The sequence below is a fragment of the Lepus europaeus genome, chromosome 18 (assembly GCF_033115175.1).
Source record: "Lepus europaeus isolate LE1 chromosome 18, mLepTim1.pri, whole genome shotgun sequence".
Lineage (NCBI taxonomy): Eukaryota > Metazoa > Chordata > Mammalia > Lagomorpha > Leporidae > Lepus > Lepus europaeus.
The window spans coordinates 37,028,412-37,051,885 of NC_084844.1; the positions used below are offsets into that span (position 1 = coordinate 37,028,412).

The 23,474-nt window shown below is 57.2% G+C and overlaps 1 protein-coding gene across 1 annotated transcript in view; it reads left to right on the forward strand.

Annotated features, from left to right (window-relative positions):
* Positions 1-23,474, forward strand: part of MRM1 (mitochondrial rRNA methyltransferase 1) — an 84,585-nt gene that overhangs the window by 13,077 nt on the left and 48,034 nt on the right. The window lies entirely within an intron of this gene.

Below are 23,474 nucleotides of genomic sequence, written 5' to 3' on the forward strand. Positions count from 1 at the left end.
TTTGGCGCTACACCCAGAAGGGGAATTACCCGGTCACGTGGTAATTGTTTCTAATTTTTTGAAGAACTGCCATACTGTGTTTCTTCCCACCAACGGTGCACAGCGTTCTGATTTCTCTACATACTTTTAAAAAAGTATTTATTTATTTATTTGAAAGGCAGCGCTAGAGAGAGGGGGAGACAGAGATCTTTCACCCACGGGTTCACCCCCCCCCCCCCAGTTGGCCACAACAGCCAGGGTTGGGCCAGGCCTCCTGGAGCTCCGTCCCTGTCTCCCACGTGGATGGCAGGGACCCAGGTACTGGAGCCCTCACCTGCCGCCTCCCAGGCCGAGCACCAGCAGGAAGCTGGACCAGAAGCGGAGCAGCCGGGCCTTGAACCAGGCACTCTCATGGGAGATGCAGGTGTCCAAGCCGCTGCTTAGCCTGCTGCGCCACAAGGCCCGCCTCATGTATCCTGGTTATTAACCCCTTAGTAGACTTGCTAGTGCTTTCTCCCTTTCCATAGGTTGCCTTTTCATTGTTAATTGTATCCCTTAATGCACAGAAGTTTTAAATGTTGGTGTAACATCATTTATTTACCTTTGCCTTTGTTTTCTGTGTGTTGTACCCAGGAAATCATTGGCAAATCCATGCAAAAGCATTGTGATTACCCACTCCTCAGTGCTGTCCTTACTTCTGCACACGTGTGGGTGGGAGGGAGCGGGGTGGGGTGGGGTGGTGGCGCTGTTGCAACAGGTGCGGAGACATTTAGCCGGGAGCATGGAAGCCGCCAGGTGATGGGAGTTGCGGCGATGATTATGTGATTCAAATCCCGGAACGGCTTTCACGAGGCAGAGAAGTGACCAGAAGCAGGAATGCGACCAGCGGGAGACTCAGGCAGATAGCAGATAGCTCGTTTTAACAGGACCTCAGAGGTGGCACAGGGCCCCTGAGAGGTAGTGAGCTCCCTGTCACGGCAGGAATGCAAGCACTCAGTTGGCTGTTAGATAGGCTGTTGCACAGGGGTTGCCTGCAGAGGATGTTAAGGTTGGGTTGATGGTTTCTGACCCCCGCTATTACTCTGTAAAAGAGGAGGGAGCTCAGAGGTCCAGCCAGTGGGGTGGGGTGGGCAGGAGTGCAGCTGCATGGTGCTGCCCCGTTGGTGCCCGGGCAAGTCTTGTGCTTTGGGGTCTAGCTCTGCAGGCATTTCCCTATGTTTCCAATCATCTTGGAGCCTGAACCCAAGTCCTGGTGCAGCCGGCCCCTGGGTCTTGGAGACCTGGGCTGGGAGAGGGGAGGACAGGTGAAGGTGTGGCTCCTCCACCGCCGGCCCGGTGCTGCTGTGGGAAGAACAAAGGAAGCGTGGACTTTGGAGCCTTGGTTCAGGCTCTGCCTCAGCCACTTGGCTGTGTGGCTTTGGACAGTCCCTCCCTCCCTCCCTCCCTCCCTTCCTTCTCAGAATTACAGAGAGAGATCTTCCATCTGCAGATTCACTCCCCAGATGGCTGCAACAGCCAGGGCTGGGCCAAGCCAAAGCCGGGAGCTGGGAGCTTCTCCCAGGCCTCCCATGTGAGTAGCAGGGACCCAAGCACTTGGACCGGTCTCTGCTGCTTTTCCTAGGCTGTTAGCAGGGAGCTGAATCAAAAGTGGAGTAGCTGGACTCGAACTGGCACCTGCTTGGGATACCGGCATTACAGGCCACGACTTTACCCGCTACGCTACAATGCTGGCAGTTTCTTTAACTTCTCTGATCCTAAATGTTTTCATCTGATCAAGGAGCCATTGCCTGTCTTTCCAGGCTTTCTGCAGAATGGCAGCATCAGGTGTCGAGCCTGGCAGGTGCTCGGGAAACTGCAAATGAACCTCCTGAAAATCGTTCCTCACCACCCTGGGAAGACAATGGCCTGCGCTGGGCGCCGGGTGCCAGGTGCTGGGTGCCTGCTTCCTACTGCTCGTGTCCCCTGCCAACCCTTATCTCCTTCTGAGAGCGGGGAATGCAGACTCCTGGGTCCAGAGCTAGTTGGGCCATGGGAGGCAGCCAAGCCAGCGCAGGGTCCCGCTCTGGGCGTGGTGGGTGCGGCTGGAGGGCAGCCGGACACCTTTTCTGGCTGTCAGTCCTGTCTGTCCGTTCCTGCAGCGGCGGAGCTGGGGGTTTCCTCACTCCCAGTTTCCCAGCTGTGTCCCCAGGGCCCTGGCTCATTTCCTTGTGTGTTCCGCCCAGAGATTCCCCACGTAACCGCCGGCCCAGCCCATCATGGAGAAAAAAAAATGAAATCTCATTCATTAAAGGCTATTGATTTTCTTCCAGATTTGCTGTGAGGACACTTTGGGGCTCCGGTATCCCTGCTCGCTCCCACCTTCAGCCCCTGCACTATTCCCCTAGCCTCAGCCGGGAAGCAGAGCGGGGCTGGGGTAGCAGGTGGCACGGAGAGCAGTTGGGCCGCAGGTCTGGGGAGAGACCTGTGTGGCTGGCCCGTCTTCCTGCAGGGCTGGGGCAGAGGGCTGTCTGCCTGTGTCTGCCCGTGGTGTCTTTGGGCTGTGTGTGTGTCTCCATGGTGGGCAGCTGGCCTTGATGTTGAATTCCGTGCCTGGGAGCCAGTGAGCCTGGAGATGGGGCTTGATTTGGGACAGGCCCCTGGGGCGCAGGGCTGCTGCTCCCTGAAGGGGGTGCAGGCTTCTCTGCCCCCTCCCCCCCACCCCATCTCTGTGGCATCTTGGAAATGAGACCCCCCCTGCTGATGTTAACGGCGGGGGGGCATTAGATTTGGAGTTTGGGGTGTTGGTAGAAGATTCCAAACCTCATGGGAGGATCTGAATTCTTTACTCAACTTAATTTTTATGACGTTTATTTATTTGAAAGGCAGAGTAACAGAGAGAGAGGTCTTCCATTCTCTGGTTTACTCCCCAAATGGCTGCAATGACCAGGGCTGGGTCAGGCTAAAGCCAGGAGCCAGGTCTCCCACATAGGTGCAGGGGCCCAAGGACTTGGGCCATCTTTCGCTTCCCAGTGGCATTGGCAGTGAGCTGGATCAGAAGGGAGCAGCCAGGACATGAACTGACGCCCATGTGGGATGCAGGCGTTGCAGGTGTAGCTCATCTTAACTAAAGAGCCCCAGGGTGGGGGTGTGTTCAGCATTGAATGGGCACACACTGGCCTGGTAGGCTCTGAGAGAGAGGCTAAGAGAGAAGCCTGGGCAGTGCAGGGGCCCCAAAGGTGGGCCTGGAACGGGGGACATTTGTGTCTGCCCGGGTCATGGTTCTGGGGTGATGTTTAAATGTCGAGGTTAGCTTTAACAGGGGACAAAGTCACAGAGGCCCTTTGGCCTTCATGAGGTGGGCAGCCTGGGGTCTGGCTAGGGGCTAATGATGTCCCTGGGCCCAGCTGCTGGCGTCGAGGTCAGCTGGGTGTGGGAGTGGTTTCTAAGCCAGCTAAGATGCTCCATCCAATGCTGAACACACCCCTACCTGGGAAGTGTATTGTGTTTTTTTGTTTGTTTTTTTTTTTTTTTTTTTTTTTTTTTTTTTTTTGACAGGCAGAGTTAGAGACAGAGAGAAAGGTCTTCCTTCCATTGGTTCACCCCCCAAATGGCCGCTACGGCCGGCGTGCTGCGCCGATCCAAAGCCAGGAGCCAGGTGCTTCCTCCTGGTCTCCCATGTGGGTGCAGGGCCCAAGCATTTGGGCCATCCTCTACTGCACTCCCGGGCCACAGCAGAGAGCTGGCCTGAAAGAGGAGCAACCGGGACAGAAATGGCGCCCCGACCAGGACTAGAACCTGGAGTACCGGCGCCACAGGCGGAGGATTAGCCAAGTGAGCCGTGGCGCTGGCCTGTTTTGTGTGTTTTTAGAATTATATTTTCATCTACAGAGAGGGGAGGAGAGAGATCCCCATCCACTGGTTCATTCCCCAGATGTTTACAATGGCCAGGGCTGGGCCAGGCAGAAGCCAGGACCTTGGTGACAGTGGCCCAAGTACTCGCCCCGCGTTCCACTGCCTTTCCAGGCACTTCAGCAGGGAGCTGGATCGGAAGCAGAGCACCTGGGACTGGAAGTGGCAGCCCAGTATGGGATGCACGTGTTCTAAGCAGCGGCTCCATGAGTGGCGCCAGCACGCCCGCCCTGGAGGCCATCTTGGTGCAGACCTGAGGGGTGAGGTGCATCCCCAGGCATGTGCCTTGCCCGAGGCCTCCCTGTGGCCCCCTGCCACAGCCTTGCACAGGGTTATCATGTGAGTTCACGCATAGGCTCACGTGTTCTTCCTGCTGGGGACCTGGAAGCGGCTCTCTGGGTTCCAGGGACAGGCCAGATTTATGGTGCTGGGAGAAATATTTAGGCCTGAGACAGTTTGGTTGTGTTAATTATGGAAATCTAAAGATAATCTATATTTAATGCTGAATTTTGTCAAATTTGCTAAAGAATTAGGGGAGCGTGTGCAAACAGTGACACTTCAATGAAGAACAAGGTGCAATTAAACTCTGAAATTTACAGTGGAATAATTGGAGAGCATGACAAATACAGTTATCAGCAGCAACTAATTAGGGGTCTGCTCGAGGTTTCTGGGCTTGATTAATCTTGCCTGGATGCTAATAAGTTATGTGGGGCAGATGGGACTGGGTTGGCGCCCGCCTCCTTCCCACCCCTCTGGAGAGCACTTGGGGAGGAGAATGTGACCCAACCTGCCTGTCTCTCTGTACAGCCTGGGCTCCAGGGGAGCCTGGGGGCGCCCCACTCCTATGTCAAGAGCCCCCCTTTTCAACTGGGGATCGTGTGGACACGTGGTGCCGTCCCTGCTCAGGTATCCTGGGCTCTCACTGGTTGGTAAGTTCTACTTGGTGTCTCACTTGAGGCTTGCTGGGACTGGGGGAGACAAGATGGAAGCTGAGGTTTGGGGGTCTCGCTGTGCCTCCGTGGGTCACCTTGGTTCCTTTGCTAGGAAGTAGCTCAGTGTTGACCCCGCCTCCCCTTCCCGCCTGGCCAGCCCAGGCCTCCCCAGCCAGGCCTCTGCAACCTTCATTGCTGGTGACTGTGGCCAAGCCACAGTTCCACGGCTGGAATCCTGACCCAGCTGTAGTGTGGCCAGCGTCCACCCCCTCCGTCTGTCTCTGCCACCCTGTCCCTTCCCTGGCGCCCAGCCTGGGAGGGGCCTCCCTCTGCCAGTCCCCTCTTCCTCAGCACTTCTCCTGCGGGGGCCCCGGGGCACACGGTGGGGTCTCCTGCCAGCCTCATCTCGGGGCTGCCAATCAGGGTCAGATCTCCCAGCAGAGGGGCTGCTGAGGATGGGGCAGGGGTGCGGCGGTCAGAGAGCAGGGGCCCTCAGGTGCCGCCCTTGGCTTCTAGGCCTGGCGGCCTCCTCCTGGGAGGAGGGGGGTGGCTTCTCTCAGTATGCAGAGCTGCTCGGTCTTGTTTGCTCCTGTGTCGGGGACATCACCACCTCTGTGTGACTATCTCCCTTTAGGTCAAGAGCAGGGGGCCGGGCAGGCCGCAGGGCGAGGGCTCCCTCGCCACGCCAGCTCTCCTTTTCCTTTCTTAATTAAAAAAAAAAAAAGGTTTATTGGGGCCAACGCTGTGGCTCACTTGGTTAATCCTCTGCCTGCGGTGCCGGCATCCCATATGGGTGCTGGGTTCTAGTCCTGGTTGCTCCTCTTCCAGTCCAGCTCTCTGCTGTGGCCCGGGAAGGCAGTGGAGGATGGCCCAAGTGCTTGGGCCCTGCACCCGCATGGGAGAGCAGGAAGGGGCACCTGGCTCCTGGCTTTGGATCGGCGCAGCACACCAGCCGCAGCGGCCATTTGGGGGGTGAACCAATGGAAGGAAGACCTTTCTCTCTGTCTCTCTCCCTCACTGTCTAACTCTGCCTGTCAAATAAAAAAGAAGGTTTATTTTATTGATTTGGAAGGCAGAGACACAGATTAAGACACAGGCAGAGAGAGCTCCCATCTGCAGGTTCACTCCCCAGACAGCCAGGGCAGGACCAGGCTGAAACCAGCAGCCCCGAATTCCATCTGAGCTCCCACATGGTGGCGAGGACCCAACCTGTTGGGCCCTCACCTGCTGCCTCCCATGGTGCACGTTGGCAGGAAGCTGGCATCGGGAGCCAAGCCAGGATGTGAACCTAGGTGCTCTGATACGGACGCAGGTGTCCCAAACTGCAGCTTAACCGGGGGCCCAGCGCCTGCCCCTTGCCTACCTTCTTGCAATGCCAGGACTCTGACAGAGGAGCCTGGGGGAGGAGCCAGAGCTTATGATTTCCACTGCCCCACCCCCTCTGCACTCAGGGAGACCCAGCAGCTTGAGGCCTGATGTGCTGTGGTAAGCCAAGGGCTTTGCCAAGTCCATGGCGAGGCTGGAGGTGTTGCTGTCACTAACGAGCGACGGCGTGCTGACAGGCGGTGCCTCCACCTGTCTCCTTGACATTGAACAAACAGTATGCTTAAGGTGGGAATCTGATCGTGTCCTGTCCCTGCTCAGAGACCTTCGATGGCTCCCTATTGCCTCCAGGATAAAGTGCTGACGTCTTGGCCTCATGAGCAGAGCTATGCGTGGTGTCCTGTACCTGGTGCCCACCTCCTTTGGGGCCTTCTTTGCTCTGCCCCACAAACTCTCCTAACCCCCACAGTCTGCAGGCTTCCCTTCTACTCCCATCCCCACATCACCTTTTGGGAGGCCCAGCTCCTGTCTTTGTCGCCTCCTTCCAAAGTTCAGCCCCCTGATGTACCTCTTGGGCCCTTGCGTCTGTGCCAGCATCCTCCGCCAGAGGGCGCCCGACACTGCAGGCGCCGGCGAACGGACCCCAGAGCTGGCAGCCAGCAGCCAGCGGCTTCCCTGTGCGGCTGCCTGTGCCAGGCTGTCCCCCGGCCTGGTGTCCTTACGGCGGGACTTCGTGGTTGCAGAATGTGTGGGAGAGGGTGTATTTCGTTCCCTGCTCTGCAGAGCCGACACCCAGGAGGTGTGGGGGACGGTGCGCGGTGCCGAGCCCGCCAGTGCCCCGAGCTGCTGTGGCATTCCGCGTTTGCAGAGCAGGGAGCACACTTTGACCGGGGCTGTGTCTCAGAGACTGGCAGGTCACAGAGGCGGAGGGCATGGGACGATCCGCGCTCACAGGTTTGCTGAGGGCGATGGGGCCGGGGTGGGGTGGGGGCTGGGACCTGAACCCTGACCTCCATGACCTCCGGGCTGGTGTCTTTTCCTCCGCTCCAGTTTTCCTGAGCATCCCAGGTCGTGGTCTGCTCAGTCCCTGCCGTTGTCACAGTCCCTGGCTCCCACCCCGATTCCCCGCGCCCTTCTAAGCCCCAGCTCTCTGCCTAAAATGCACAAGCCACACTCATCCATTTCTCCTTGGGTTACCAGAGCCCTCCCCAGGGATGGACCCCCTGCCAACCTGGCACTCTTGGTCTGCCCTATGGGGGCTTGGAGGTGGAATCCAAACACCTGCAGGTCTCCCCCAACCCCAGATAGAGGGTCTAGGGTCTCCTTCCTCAGCGCCTCCAACCTTTGCAGCTGCTGGGAGCCATGGCTCTGTCACCATGGCAACGCGGACCCACCACCTGCAGGGCCAGGCCTGTGACCTCACTTAGGATGATTACCTTTGGCAAATAAAATAACTGTGTTAATAGAGAGGCTGTTCGTCCTCACCCCCAAGTCCCCCCAGTCTCCCCTGGTCCGCCGGACCCCTCACTCTGTAATAAGTTGTTGACTGACCGTGGCTGCTGCTGCTGCCTTTTTTTTTTTTTTTTAAAGATTTATTTATTTGAAAGGCAGAGTTACAGGGAGGCAGAGAGAGAGGGAGAGAGGTCTTCCATCCACTGGTTCACTCCCTAAATGGGTGCAATGGCTGGAGCTGGGCTGATCTGAAGCCAGTGACAGGGACCCCAATCCTCGGGCCACCACCTGCTGCCTCCCAGGGTGAGCATTAGTAGAGGAGCTGGGACTCAAACCCAGGTGCTCCCCTGTGGGGTGTGGCCGTGTTCACGGCTGCACCAGTGCCCACCCCTGCCCCGGTCGGCCCTCGCCTCTCGCTCTGCAGCCAGTAACGTCACTCACCCTGTCTTCCTTGGGTGCATGTTTGCACCTCGGCCAGCTGGGCCTCCCCAGCTCTTATCCTACGCTCTGTTTGTTGAGGGCTCACTGTGCATTGCACACTTAACACAAACCTGGGCAAAATGGTCCAGTCAGGTCGCACACTTCAGGTGGCTTGCCGGGGGCCACATAGCTGGGTGGAGCCAGGAGTCAAACCAAGGTTGGCCTGACCTCCCTGCTGGGCCTATGGGTGTGCCTGTGTGTGTGTGTGTGTGATGGGAGGGAGGGAGAGATGGAGCCAGTGAGCCATGAGCCTGGCTGAGCAAGAGCCAGGTGCAGGCTTCAGACCCGGCATGGGGCCTCCGCCGGGTCTAGGGGTGCCCCAGCCCCTGCTGGGAGTCGAAGCTCTTGTTGATCGTGGCTAAGCCGGGGCCCAGGGGCGCTCTCATGCTGTGACCCAGCCGAGCTTTCCGAGTGAGGGGCCTGGCTTCCCCTCGCTGGATCCTGGGGTCTCTGTGGCGAGATGCCACGTGTTAGTCTGAGAGTTCTTCCTAGAGGTGAGGCCCAGGCTGCAGACCCCTCCTCTCCTGCTCCCGCCTCTCCCAGGCCCGGCTGGGGAATCTTTCTGCCAAGGGCCATTTGGATATTTATAGCATCATTCCCGGGCTATACGAAATTATCGACTTAAAAATCAGCCCGCTATGGATTCACTGAATTTCGAGTCCCCCCTGGGAGTCGTCTTGGCAGGGCCAGCCCCAGTGACGTTTCTCCGCGCTGCAAGGAGCTGCCCTCCGACGGCGTGGCGGCAGAGGCCGCGCTGCCCGGAAGGCACACTAGGTGGCGCTCGGACACCGGCCAAGCCCCCTGAGCGCCCGGCAGCCCCGCGGCCAGAGGGCAGGGCGGCTGTGGCTCCTGGGATCTGACCCCCGGGGCTACATGGGGGAGCTGGGATGTGGGCAGCTCAGCCTTGCTCCTCCCACTCACCCCCGACTCCTAGTCCTTCCCGGGCCCCTGTGGCAGTGGGGTGAGGGCAGGGAAGGGGGAGGGGCGCCGAGGAGGGAAGACTGGACCCTCCCCCAGAGAGCCCTACACAGGTGAGAGCTTGGGGGATTGTGACGCCTCCAGCTAGGCCTGCAGAAGGCCGTGGGGATGCTGGGCGGGCACAAGCCCGCAGCCCGCAGCCCTGGCCTCAGGGTTTTGGCCTTATTTTTAGCTGTGTCTTAGCCCCAGGACTTCTCTGTGAGGCAGGAAGTGCCAGCTCTGCTCTCAGAGGAGCAAGGACCCTAGAATGCCGGCACCAGCCGGGAGCCCCCCTGCCCTGCCGGCCGGCCAGCCTGCCCGCGGGCCCAGCGGACGCTCAGCAATGTTGGTCATGAGTGCCCAGAGCTGAGAGCCGAGCCCCAGAGCCCACGCACCCTAGGGCTTGCTCCTGGGGCTGGGGGTCCCCAGCACCCCTGGGGGAGGGGGAGGTCAAGGGGCGCCCTTGCTGCAGGACTGCTTTTCCATCTGTCTGTTGCCTCCTTCCCTCCTGTCTGGTACAGGTAGGGAGACTGAGGCCAGGTCCCGGAGCATGGGGAGTAGGGGGGAATTGCGTTCCCAGCCCCCTTGGGGGGCCTGAGGTTCCCAGGGCTGGCTTGAGGGGTGCGGGGGTCAGGAGAGAGGCAACAGGTGAGGCCTGGGAGGCAGGAGCTTCCGTGGAGTCTGCAGCTTGCCACTTGATTCCGAGAGTCTCCTGCCGTCGCCAAGTCCTGCTTTGCCATCTGTAAACCAGGCGTCGTAGCCACGGCTCCCTCCTGGGACTGCTGGGAAGCTGCGCCCACACCTGGCGTCTAAGGAGCTGTGCGCTGTGTGGGTGCCGCTGTGTTGTCCTGCGCAGATCCGCTCCCCTTCCTGCAGTCTAGGGCTCCCGGGCTGACAATGGCTCCTTCACACCTGCCCCGGCCCCCTCCACTGGGCCCTGTCGTGGGGGTCACACCCATGTGGAGTGCCTGGGGAGAGACGGCCATGCATGAGGGTGCCTGTGCCTGTGCTGGCGTGAAAGAGCCCTGCGTCTGTGCGCCGTCCCTCACGGCCCCCCTGAGCCCAGGGGAGCCGCCAGGCGGCTGTGCGGCCCCTGGCACTCCATGGCAGGCACCGTGGCTCTGGTGGAGGTGTGGAGAAGGCCAGGTTCCTGCTGAGAACTGCTTCTCTCCAAAGGCCTTCGGGAAGTCAGGAAATAAATCTCACTTGGAGGCCGAGATGGGACAGACCCTTCCCCCACCCCCGCCTCCGAGCTGGGGGCTGGGCAGGGTTGCCCACCACAGGGGCCAGGGGTCTCACGCCCCCATGTGCATCATCTTCCCCATGCACTGCCCTGCACCAGATCCGCCGCGGCCTGGCCTAATTCCTGCTACCAAGCTACAGAAGAACAGTAACAGGGCTGGGCTCTGTCCCAGGGGTTTTGTTTGCTCTGAAAATGACTGCATTGCAGCTGAGGGGATGGGTTCGTAGACGGTGCATATGTGTAAGGCACCCAGCTGAGGTCCCGGGATGTGTAGACAGTGCGTATGTGTAAGGCACCCAGCTGAGGTCCCGGGATGTGTAGACAGTGCGTATGTGTAAGGCACCCAGCTGAGGTCCCGGGATGTGTAGACGGTGTATATGTGTAAGGCACCCAGCTGAGGTCCCGGGATGTGTAGACGGTGCGTATGTGTAAGGCACCCAGCTGAGGTCCCGGGATGTGTAGACGGTGCGTATGTGTAAGGCACCCAGCTGAGGTCCCGGGATGTGTAGACGGTGCGTATGTGTAAGGCACCCAGCTGAGGTCCCGGGATGTGTAGACGGTGCGTATGTGTAAGGCACCCAGCTGAGGTCCCGGGATGTGTAGACGGTGCGTATGTGTAAGGCACCCAGCTGAGGTCCCGGGATGTGTAGACGGTGCGTATGTGTAAGGCACCCAGCTGAGGTCCCGGGATGTGTAGACGGTGCGTATGTGTAAGGCACCCAGCTGAGGTCCCGGGATGTGTAGACGGTGCGTATGTGTAAGGCACCCAGCTGAGGTCCCGGGATGTGTAGACGGTGCGTATGTGTAAGGCACCCAGCTGAGGTCCCGGGATGTGTAGACGGTGCGTATGTGTAAGGCACCCAGCTGAGGTCCCGGGATGTGTAGACGGTGCGTATGTGTAAGGCACCCAGCTGAGGTCCCGGGATGTGTAGACGGTGCGTATGTGTAAGGCACCCAGCTGAGGTCCCGGGATGTGTAGACGGTGCGTATGTGTAAGGCACCCAGCTGAGGTCCCGGGATGTGTAGACGGTGCGTATGTGTAAGGCACCCAGCTGAGGTCCCGGGATGTGTAGACGGTGCGTATGTGTAAGGCACCCAGCTGAGGTCCCGGGATGTGTAGACGGTGCGTATGTGTAAGGCACCCAGCTGAGGTCCCGGGATGTGTAGACGGTGCGTATGTGTAAGGCACCCAGCTGAGGTCCCGGGATGTGTAGACGGTGCGTATGTGTAAGGCACCCAGCTGAGGTCCCGGGATGTGTAGACGGTGCGTATGTGTAAGGCACCCAGCTGAGGTCCCGGGATGTGTAGACGGTGCGTATGTGTAAGGCACCCAGCTGAGGTCCCGGGATGTGTAGACGGTGCGTATGTGTAAGGCACCCAGCTGAGGTCCCGGGATGTGTAGACGGTGCGTATGTGTAAGGCACCCAGCTGAGGTCCCGGGATGTGTAGACGGTGCGTATGTGTAAGGCACCCAGCTGAGGTCCCGGGATGTGTAGACGGTGCGTATGTGTAAGGCACCCAGCTGAGGTCCCGGGATGTGTAGACGGTGCGTATGTGTAAGGCACCCAGCTGAGGTCCCGGGATGTGTAGACGGTGCGTATGTGTAAGGCACCCAGCTGAGGTCCCGGGATGTGTAGACGGTGCGTATGTGTAAGGCACCCAGCTGAGGTCCCGGGATGTGTAGACGGTGCGTATGTGTAAGGCACCCAGCTGAGGTCCCGGGATGTGTAGACGGTGCGTATGTGTAAGGCACCCAGCTGAGGTCCCGGGATGTGTAGACGGTGCGTATGTGTAAGGCACCCAGCTGAGGTCCCGGGATGTGTAGACGGTGCGTATGTGTAAGGCACCCAGCTGAGGTCCCGGGATGTGTAGACGGTGCGTATGTGTAAGGCACCCAGCTGAGGTCCCGGGATGTGTAGACGGTGCGTATGTGTAAGGCACCCAGCTGAGGTCCCGGGATGTGTAGACGGTACGTATGTGTAAGGCACCCAGCTGAGGTCTCGGGATGTGTAGACGGTGCATATGTGTAAGGCACCCAGCTGAGGTCCCGGGATGTGTAGACAGTGCGTATGTGTAAGGCACCCAGCTGAGGTCCCGGGATGTGTAGACGGTAGGTATGTGTAAGGCACCCAGCTGAGGTCCCGGGATGTGTAGACGGTGCGTATGTGTAAGGCACCCAGCTGAGGTCCCGGGATGTGTAGACGGTGCGTATGTGTAAGGCACCCAGCTGAGGTCCCGGGATGTGTAGACGGTGCGTATGTGTAAGGCACCCAGCTGAGGTCCCGGGATGTGTAGACGGTGCGTATGTGTAAGGCACCCAGCTGAGGTCCCGGGATGTGTAGACGGTGTATATATGTAAGGCACCCAGCTGAGGTCCCGGGATGTGTAGACGGTGTGATGGTCACTCTAGCGAGGCAAGTGAGTGTCACACAGTTACCCTGCCCTGTTTTGTTTTGTTTTTTTTTTGCAAGAGCAGCTGCAACCTACTCTTAGCTGAAACTTAGTGGGAATCCCAGATACTCTAGATGTTGTGCATTTGATTTATAGACTTTTATTAATATTTTTATTTGCCTTTTTTTTTTTTAATTTGAAAGGGAGGGGGAGAGATCCATCTCCACCCATAGGTTCACTCCCCAAATGCCTGCAACAGGCAGAGTTGAGTCATGCTGAAGCCAGGAGCCCAGAACTCCATCTGGGTCTCCCATGTGGGTAGCAGGGACCCAAATACCAGGGCTGTCACTTGCTGCTGCCTCCGAGGACATGTGTGGCAGAAGGCAGGACCAGGAGGGGAGGAGCCAGGAGAGGCGCCAGGCGCTCCGATATGGGATGTGGGCGTCCATCCCATGTGACAGACCTGCTGTGCCACACCCCGGCCCCGGACTTCCAGCCTTTGCCACTCTACTTGTCTGCTGCCCCATCTCCTTCAACCCTCAGCTCTCCGTCTCCTCCTTCACCCTTGTCCCCGCTGCTCTAGTCTCTATTTCTGTTTCTTTGACTCTTTCCCGCTTAGAGTCCACGTTTACGTGAGCTCGTGTGATGCGCGTCTTTCTGTGTCTGGCTTATTGCACACAGCACAGTGTCCTCCAGGTTCACCCGGAATGTGGCAGATGGCAGAATTCCCCATTTCAAGTGTGGTGGATCCCATTGTCTGTGCGTCCACCACTGTTTCCTTTTCTATTTGTCCGGTGACAGACACACAGGTTGTTTGCCGATATTGGCTCCTGTGAATAGGGCTGTACACCTACAGTGGACATGGGGTGTGGTATCTATTTTCTTAAAATATTTATTTATGTGAAAGAGTTACAGAAAGGGAGGGAGGGAGGGAGGGAGAGAGATGCGTGTGTGTGTCATTGCCATCTGCTGTTTCTCTCCCCAGATGCATGGGCCAGGCTGCAGCCAGGAGCTCCATCCAGGTCCTTGGCAGGGCCGGGGTGAGCGGCAGAGGCGGGTACCTGTACCACGGTCTTCTCTCCAGGAAGGAGCAGTAGGTGGCAGTGTGGGTTTAGATCCTCTGCTAGTGAGGGGTGTCCCGGGCAGGGCACAGGGGACAGGAGCAGCCCTTCGGGGGACAAGCCTGCCAGTGTCTTCCTCAACCTGCAGCTCCAAGCCTACCTAGTCTACAAGGTCAGTGAACGGGGATTTGGGCAGTTTGGGGGCGTCCCATATTTCCATCCCACCTGTTCTTTAAAACTCATTAGTTTCCTTTTAAAATTATGTATGTGTTGATTTGAGAGGGAGAGAGACGCAGAGAGAGCGCAGACAGAGCTCCCATCTGCTGGTCCACTTTCCAAGTGCCCGCCATGGCCCTGGATGGGAGCTGGGGACTCAGTCCCGGCCTCCTGCATGCGTGGCAGGAGCCCAGTGACCTGAGCCATCCCCGCTGCCTCCCAGGGCCTGCATTGGCAGGAAGCTGGAGTCAGCTCCAAGACACACCCAGGCCCTCCAGTGTGAGACCTGGGCGCTTTCACTGCCAGGCCGCAGGCCCACTCCCTCGGGTCACAGATTGATCGATTAGGTGCAAGGCATCCTGGGAGATGGGCAAGATGCCATCCAGTCAGGGCACGAGGTTTGACGAATCCCAGAGTGTATTTTCTTCCAGGGACAGCAGAGAAGATGAGCTTTTCTGGGTGGGTGAACCCAGGAGAGCCTCGGGAAGCAGGGAGTGGCGTTGATTGAGGATTTTCTGGGAGGCCTGAGTTGGGGAGGGAAAGGGCCGCCTGGGGCCGGAACGGCATGAGCAAAGGCCCTGAGGCGGGCAGCCTGGGACACAGCCCTGGAGCTGCAAGGAGGCCGCTTTGCTAGAGTGCACGGTGGATGCAGCCGAAAGGCAGCTGTCCCAGTTCCTGGACTGTGCGAGCAGAAGTGGGGTAGTGGGGTGAGAGGAGGAGGTTAAATTCCTGGATTTGTTCTGCTCCCTCGCTGGTCCCTCCCAGATTCCTTCCCTTCCTCCTCCCCTCCCCTCCCAGCTTCTTAGGGGGGGCTCCTCAACCCCACTCCCCCCCTTGAAGAAAGAAGAAAGAGGCTGCTGGAGGAAGATAGGAGGGAGACGGGGTCTCCACACTGTCCCCGTAGAAAGGGGGGTGGTGTCCAGTGCAGGTGTCTGGGGCCACGTTTCGTCCTTAACACCCTGGGGCACGAGGGCCTGCCAGGTACACGCAGGCCAAGTGGTGGCCGTGACACTGGGCTCCCGCCCTCGTCCTCCTTTGAGTGGGCACCAGGAGGTGGTGCCTGGGCAGCAGGGACAGGGGGAGAGGAGACGGGGAGAGGAAGCGGACAAAGAGGAGAAAGGGCTCAGTGGAGGAAGGGGAGGGGAGAGCAGGGAGGGGGGAGGAAGCAGGGGAGGAGGAGGGGGAGGAGAAGCTGCCCCAGCCCACAGCTGTGGGAGGGGAGAACAGAACGGGGGGGGGAGGGGGGGGGACTATTTGGACCCGACTCCCTCCCCTGTCCTGGCCACTCTCCCTCTGTTTCTTGTGGTCTCCGCCTGGATGAGAAAAATCCCAGAGACTCCTTGGGCCCCGCCAGGTGCCACACAGCTTGCAGGTGCTGTTTGCTCTGCCTCACCTTGGTCTCTCTGGCTCGCTGTCTCTCTCTCTCTCCCCTCCTCCCTCTCTCCCTCCCTCCTTCCTTCCCTTTCTTTTTCTAAAAACAGGCACTTTATTACTGTTTTGAATATATTGTCATTTATTGGAGGCGGGTTGGGGGGAGAAGAAAGATTTTCTGTCTGCTGGTTCATTTCCCAAATGCCCACAGCGGCCAGGACTAGGCCAGGTCAAAGCCAGGAGCCAGGGATTCCATCCGGGTCTCCCAAGTGGCAGGGACCCAAGTACTTGAGCCTTCACTGTTGCCTCCTAGGGTGCATAGCAGGAGGCTGGAGTCCGAAATGGAGATGGACCCTCTGGAATCAGAGATCTGAACCCAGCTCTCCAGGATGGGCCCCGGGCATTTCAAGTGGCCTCTTGATCACCAGGCCACGCAGCCACCCCTGAGCTCGGGCATTCCTGCATGGGGCACTGAGCAGCTGGCCCCCTGGGGGGCTATGGAGGCCCATGTCCCCCTCTCCAGCTTTCCCTGCTCCCCGGGGAACCTTCGGAGCTCCAGACACTCCCTTTCTTTCTCTCGGTGAGGACCTGCTCCAGAGAACTCCCCTTTCCAGATACTCACGTTCTGATCGGTTCTTCCTGGCCTTCACTGCTGGCAGGGCTTCTCTGTCACCAAGCCCTGGGAAGGTCCAGAGTGCCGCGCACCACCTTGCACAGCCATGGCCTGGCTCAGGCCCCACAACACTGGACACAGGGTACTGGTCCCCTGTTACAAGTGGGACAACTGGGGGCTGGCACTGTGGCACAGCAGGTTAAGCCACTGCCTGTGATGTGGGCCTCCCACATTGGAGCACCAGTTCCAGTCCCAGCTGCTCCACTTCCTATCCAGCTTCCTGCTAATGTGCCTGGGAAAGCAATGGAAAATGGCCATGGCCAGGCACCTGAAAGACCAAGATGGAGTTCTGGGCTCCTGGTTTTGGCCTGGACCTGCCCTGGACATTGTGGCTATTTGGGAAGTGAACCAGTGGATGGAACATCTTTGTTTCTCTCTATTGCTCTGCCTTTCAAAATAAACAAATATCTTTTTTAAAACAAATATTTGAAAGAGTTACACATAGAGAGAGGGAGAGGCAGAGAGAGAGAGAGAGAGAGAGAGGTCTTCCATCCATTGGTTCACTCCCCAATTGGCCACAATGGCCAGAGCTGTGCCGATCTGAAGCCAGGAGCCAGGAGCTTTTTCTGGTTCTCCCACGTGGGTACAGGAGCCCTGGCTGCTGCAGGCATTTGGGGAGGAACCCAGCAGATGGGTGATCTCTATCTCTGCTGCTCAATGAATGAATGAATGAGTAAATAAATAAATAGCAAATGGGACAACTGAGGCTCATCAGCTGAGCTGGTCTCTTCCCCAGGGCTCTGTGTCTCAGGGGCCCTGCCCTCCCTGGGTGTTCCCCTTCCACTTGACACACACGGGCGTTCCAGGGTGGCAGGGCCCCTGTCCCATCGTGTGAGTGGCCCCGCGGCGCTCCCTGGGCCTGATGGATGGTGGTTTTGCTGGGTCACTCCCTCGTCGTTGGGCAGGTGGAGGTGGCTCATTTCTTGCTGTCATAAGCGTAACTGCTGTGAGTGTTTTGTACAAATGACTTCCATCATCACTCACCCCTGGTGTGTTCCCTGCGCAGCTTCAGGCACGGAGCTGTGGTTCCACCCCTACGTTGTGGGGTCAGTACCTGGGATCTCGACCCAAAGCGTGGCCACTGCATGGGTGGACGGCAGCCGCCTCTTGTGGCTGGTTTGGACTGACCCCCAGCCAGAAGAGGTTACAGGACCCCTGGGCAGGGGGCGCTGGCACAGGGACCCACTATAAATTTTGCCTGTGCCCACGTGACAGAGTCTGGACTGCTCCCCGGACAGCGTGCTCTTCTCAGCAGGAGTCAGGGCCGCCACCACTGAGACCAAGCCTGAAGTGACCACCGCGGACGTCTGCATCAGGCCTCAGCCAGGGAATTTCACCTCGGCCTAAAGGCCAGTCCTGGCATCAGCTGGCTTAACACGCACCTGCTAATGCGTTTCCGAAACAAGCCGCCAGATTTAGAGTTCAAACGCGATTAAGCAGCGTAACCATGAGCTCAGTGTTGAGCTACAGCAAACATATCTGCTCCGTGGAAGGCACGCGTGTTCTACGCCAAGTGATTGGAGGGAAGGGACCCATGACAGGAGACCCTCGATTCGTCCAGTGGGAGGGAGGCCCGAGGTTCAGGTTCAGGTTCAGGTTCAGGTTTAGGTTCAGGTTCAGGTGGCTGCTCTAGGGCTGTGAGATTCCTGGGAGCTGGTGCAGGAGGAAAGCTACAGGCACCGGTCAGTGTGGAGGGACGAGGTCCTCCTTCCTGGTCCAGGGGGAGGTGGAGGCACAGAGGAGGCAGGGCTGTGCCTGGGGTCAGGAATGGATTCCCGTGGAGTTCCAAGCATCGGAGCCAAGCTGCCTCCTGGTTTTGCAAAGCCTGGATATTAATAAGGGTGATTAGTAACCATGACGTGTGAATAATAAGGGGATGGTTAATTGTCCTGGTTATGATGAACAGCAGTCCTTGGGAGAGGGTGGGGGAGCTGGGACCCCCAGCACACCATGTGTGCGCACACGCGCTCACACGCGGACTGTTCTCAGCCGCTGTGACTGCCTGGCCAGCCAGCGAGAGGGGGCTCAGGGCTTTTAGAAACAAGACCGAATGAAGCAGTTTTGATTCACTGATGATTTCCTGTGATACAATTAGAAAAAGACACATGTTCACCTCAGACAGTCTGGAAAGTACAGAAACACACTAGGAAGAAAACAAAAGCCCTGTCTGCCTTTCAGTGTGGATCATTCTAGTCTTTTCTTCATGCTTGCCAAAATATCACCATCAGCTATATTTAAAACAAAATGTAAAATGTAGTTAGGATTGTATTCAGAATGGTATTTAGTACCTTGTTTTTTTTTTTGTTTTTTTTTTTTTCTTTTTCCATAGGAAATTCCCAGATGAGGCAATTTGTCTTTTAAAGTTACAGGTACTTCATGTACACTTTCTTTTCTTTTTTTTTCTTTTGACAGAGTTAGAGACAGAGAGAAAGGTCTTCCTTCCATTGGTTCACCCTCCAAATGGCTGCCATTGCCGGCGCTACGCTGATCCAAAGCCAGGAGCCAGGTGCTTCTCCTGGTCGCCCATGCGGGTGCAGGGCTCAAGGACTTAAACCATCCTCCACTGCTCTCCTGGGCCACAGCAGAGAACTGGACTGGAAGAGGAACAACCCAGTAAGCCACAGTGCCAGCCCTCATGTACACTTTTCCATGACATTCATTAAATGGTCTTTGAGAAGGAAAGTATCTTCTTAAAACACATATAGGGGACAGCATTGTGGCGTAGTGGGTAAAGCTGCCACCTGTGACAACGGCATCCCATATGGGTGCTAGTTCGGGTCCTAGTTGCTCCACTTCTGATCCAGCTCCCTGCTAACGCACTTGGGACGGCAGTGGAAGATGGCCCAAGTGCTCAGACCCCTTCATCCATGTGGGAGACCTGGAAGAAGCTCCTGCCTCCTGGCTTTGACCTGGTATAGCCCTGGCCATGGCAGCCATTTGGGAAGTGAACAAGTGGATGCAAGATTTCTTTCTCTCTCTCTCTCTCTCTCTCTCTCTAACTCTGTCTTTCAACTAAATAAAATAGATCTTTAAAAAAAAATCCTGTCAAGGGGCTGGCGCTGTGGCGCAGCGGGTTAACAACCTGGCCTGAAGCACCAGCATCCCATATGGGCGCCGGTTCTAGTCCGGCTGCTTCACTTCCAATCCAGCTCTCTGCCATGCCTGGGAAAGCAGTAGAAGATGGCCCAAGTCCTTGGGCTCTGCACCTGCGTGGGAGATCTGGAAGAAGCTCCTGGTTCCTGGCTTCAGGTCGGCACAGCTCCGGCTGTTGTGGCCAACTGGGGAGTGAACCAGCAGATGGAGGACCCCTCTCTCTCTCTCTCTCTCTGCCTCTCCTCTCTCTGTGTAACTCTGACTTTCAAATAAATAAATAAATAAATAATCTTTAAAAAAAATCTTGTCAAATAAACTGGCATAAATACTTTTTTTTTTTTGACAGGCAGAGTGAATAGTGAGAGACAGAGAGAAAGGTCTTCCTTTTTGCCATTGGTTCACCCTCCAATGGCCGCTGCGGCCGGCGCATCGCGCTGATCTGAAGCCAGGAGCCAGGTGCTTCTCCTGGTCTCCAATGCGGGTGCAGGGCCCAAGCACTTGGGCCATCCTCCACTGCCTTCCCGGGCCACAGCAGAGAGCTGGCCTGGAAGAGGGGCAACCGGGATAGAATCCGGCGCCCTGACCGGGACTAGAACCCGGTGTGCTGGCGCCGCAAGGCGGAGGATTAGCTGTTGAGCCACGGCGCCGGCCGGCATAAATACTTTAAAAGACACAGAGCAGCTGTTTTTCTCACAGTTGGTTGAGGGCGGACAGCAGCCGGAATTGCTCATGGGGCACAATCAGGGCCCGTGCCAGAGTTGGTCCCTGGGCCTGGAGGCATCTCCGAGCCTTCCTGGGCCTCACTGCCCCTGTGGGTTGCGGAAGAAACAGCAGCTGGGGCTCGGTCCCCTCTTGGAGGGCTGTCACCTGGCCCCGAGACACACACCTACTCAAGAAACTGGAAAACCCCGGCTGACGGACTTTCTATCAAGTGGGAGGGGGCCCGGAGGCCGGCTCCCCCATGACCGCCTGTGTGACCTGGGATGTCCTCCTGCTGGGCCTGGCTGGCCTGGGGTGTAGTCTCTACTGTCCTCAGAGCTTCCAGCTGTGACCTTGTCCTAACAGCCCTGTGCCTCTGGACAGCCTCCTAGGTGACAACGGGAGCCACAGACCCTGGGTCCCAGGGTGGCTGCTCTGGAGACAGCAATGAGGGGTTGAATATTCTTTTATCCTTCTAGAAATTGGGACAGAAATCACAGGACAGGGAATGCCAGCCTGGCCCCAAGGGCTTTCCCGGGAGCCCCAGACTGCCTTGGGCTGTGGCCAGCTGCTCAGCACCCCCAGCCTTCATGCGCCGATGGGGGGTGGGGCTATGAGGAGGCCTGGCACTTGCACACTTGTCACTTTGTCTCTTACACAATTTTTAAAATGTTTATTTATTTGAAAGGCAGAGTGACAGTAAAAGAGAGATCGATCTGGGGGCCGGCATTGTGGCGTAGCAGGTTAAGCCTTCGTGGGCCATGCCAGCATCCCATATGGGCGCTGGTTCCAGTCCTCGTTGCTCCACTTCCAATCCAGCTCCCTGCTAATGTGCCTGGGCAAGCAGCAGCAGATGGCCCAGTGCTTGGGCCCCTGCCACCCACACGGGAGACCCAGAAAAAGCTGGCCCAGCCCTAGCAGCTATGGGCATTTGGGGAGTGAACCAGTGGGTGGAAGCTTGTTTCTCCTCCTCCTCTCTTTGTAACTCTGCCTTTCAAATTAATAAAAATCTAAAAATAAAAAATCTACCATCCACTGGTTCATTCCCTAAATGCCTGCAACAGTCAGGACTGGATCAGGCCTAAGCCAGGAGCCAGGAACTCCATCTGGGTCTCCTACATGGGTGGCAGGGACTCAAGTACTTGAGCCATCATCTGCTATATCCCAGGAAGCTGGATTGGGAGTGGAGGTGTAAGTGGATCCCACGCACTCGGATACGGGATTAGGGCATCCCAAGCAGTGGCTTAATCCCCCTCCCCAACCCCGTGACACAATGCCCACCCCTTTTATGAATTTCCATCTGTTTATTTATTTACCTATTTGGTGAATAAGTGGAGTTATCCACCATCTGTTTCGTGAATAGCAGCCCTACTCCCCACCAGCTCTGTGACCACGGGTGACGTGCTTTCCTTCCCTGGCCTCAATGTCCTCATCTGTAAAACGGGCCTCTCCCGATGCCTGGACGGAGTGGATGGGAGGCACTCGATGAAGAGGAAAAGCAGAGTGCTCGGAGCCATTCTTGGAACACAGCGAGTGCTGTTATCTGTAGCTCTCAGCGTGGTCTTCACTGTCTTCACACCCCAGGCACTGAGGACAGAGAAGAAGGGAGCGCCCCCTGCTGGGTGGGGAGGCCTGTGCCGGCGCTCCCCTGCACCCACGTCTGCTCCCCCAGAGCTGGCCCAGGCTGCAGCTTCCTCAAGGCTCTCCAAGCCAGGCCAACCCTTCCCCCACCCCTCCACTGCGGCAGCACGCCGGCTGCTTGGAGAGGTGACAAAAAAATTAAAATTAAAGCTAAATTAAAAAGAAGATTCCCATTTCCTCTCCCCATGGCACTTTCCACCTTAATTTTATCGCATCTTCCTTCTCGTTTTATTGACTTTTAGAAGCATTGCCACAAGATTTAGTGTGGAGCAGGAGGGGAGGTAATAAACTCCTCCTGCCTCCAATTAATTCTGCCCAGGGCTGGGGGGGGGGGCGGGCAGAGAGGAGGGGGCTGCCCTGGGGCAACCCCCCCCAGCTGAGCTCCCTCCCCAGAGTGGGGATGCTGGGGACTTGTGGTTCTGGCCTCTTCCTGGCCCTGCTCCCGGGGAATGAGGAAACGGGACTGGCTCAAACGTATCAGGCCCGAACACGGAAATAGGATTCCCACCCCACCGGTCCCAAGCTCGCCCCTCCCCCGGACTCCACCCCTCTTCCCGGGATGAAGAGTCCCCAGCCAGCCAACAGATCTTTATTTAATTTTATTTTACTTCATGCTCTGTTGGCACACGGCACTCTCCCCTTTTCCCCAGCCCCCTCCTTTCGGCCTCTGTTTATTTTTCTGCCGCTGCCCCGCCCCCATCTCTAATATCATTTTCGCCCACCCACAGCGACGCTGGGTGTTTGTAATTTTCTCCTGACCCTAATGGCTCCGGTTTCCCACCGTATTTAAGCGGAACAAGACAGAGGTAAGTGGCAGCCAATTGCGGTTGCGGGTGGAGAGGCTGCGCCGAGATGAACTCGCTGCTGTGGGCAGCAGCGTGCGTGCCACTGCTCCCGCAGCTCCCTGCTGGCTCCCGCAGCCTCTCGGGAGGAGCGGATGGCGGATGTGGGGAATGCAGAGCTGGTCCCTGAAGCTTGCTTTTCTTCCCAAACAGGCCCCTCCCCTCTCCCCTTGCTTTGACCTTTCACCTCTATGGGCTGCGGTTCTCGGATTGTGGTCCCAGGGCCAGCAGCATCTGCAGCATCCTGGGTCTTGGTAGAAATTCAAGTTCTCCAACCACCTCTGATGGACTGAATCAGAACCTCTGGGAGTAGGACCCACCAATCTGTGTGTATTATTATTTTTTAGACAAGTTTGTTGAGGTCTAGTTTACCTATATGCAATTCTGCCTCTGCAAACCTTATCATTCAGTGATTTTTAGCATAGGGGTGGAGCTGTCCAAACATCAGCACTCAGTTGTGGGACAGCCCTGTAACCCTGGTAAGATCGATGGGGTCTGCCGTTGGTTTCCCTCCTGCCCCAGCCCTCACTAAGAGAGCTGTCTTCTGGGTAGATCTTCTGATCTTCTGGCTTCTTTTACTTAGCACAATGTTTTTTTTTCATTTTGTGAACAGGTTTATTGAGATATAACTCACATACAATACAATGTATCACTTTTTAAAAGATTTGTCTATTTGAAAGGTAGAGAGAGAATCTTCCATCTGCTGGTTCACTCCCCAAATGGTTGCAATGGCTGGGGCTGGGACAGGCGGAAACCAGGAGCCTGCAGCTTCATTCCATCTCCACTGTGGGTGCAGGGCCCCAAGCTCTTGGGCCATCTTCCACTACTTTCACAGGCACATGAGCAGGGAGCTGGATCAGAAGTGGAACAGCCAGGAGGCTAACCAGCACCCATATGTACCTATTTAAAATGTATGCCACAATGCTTGATCCAATGTACTTATTTAAAACGTACAATTCAGTGGCTTTTAGTAAATTCCCAGAGCTATGCAACCATCACCACAATATGGTTTTTAAAAATTATTTATTTAGGCCGGCGCCGCGGCTCAATAGGCTAATCCTCCACCTGCAGCGCCGGCACACCGGGTTCTAGTCCCGGTTGGGGTGCTGGATTTTGTCCCAGTTGCTCCTCTTCCTGTCCAGCTCTCTGCTGTGGCCTGGGAGTGCAGTGGAGCATGGCCCAAGTGCTTGGGCCCTGCACCCGCATGGGAGACCAGGAAGGGGCACCTGGCTC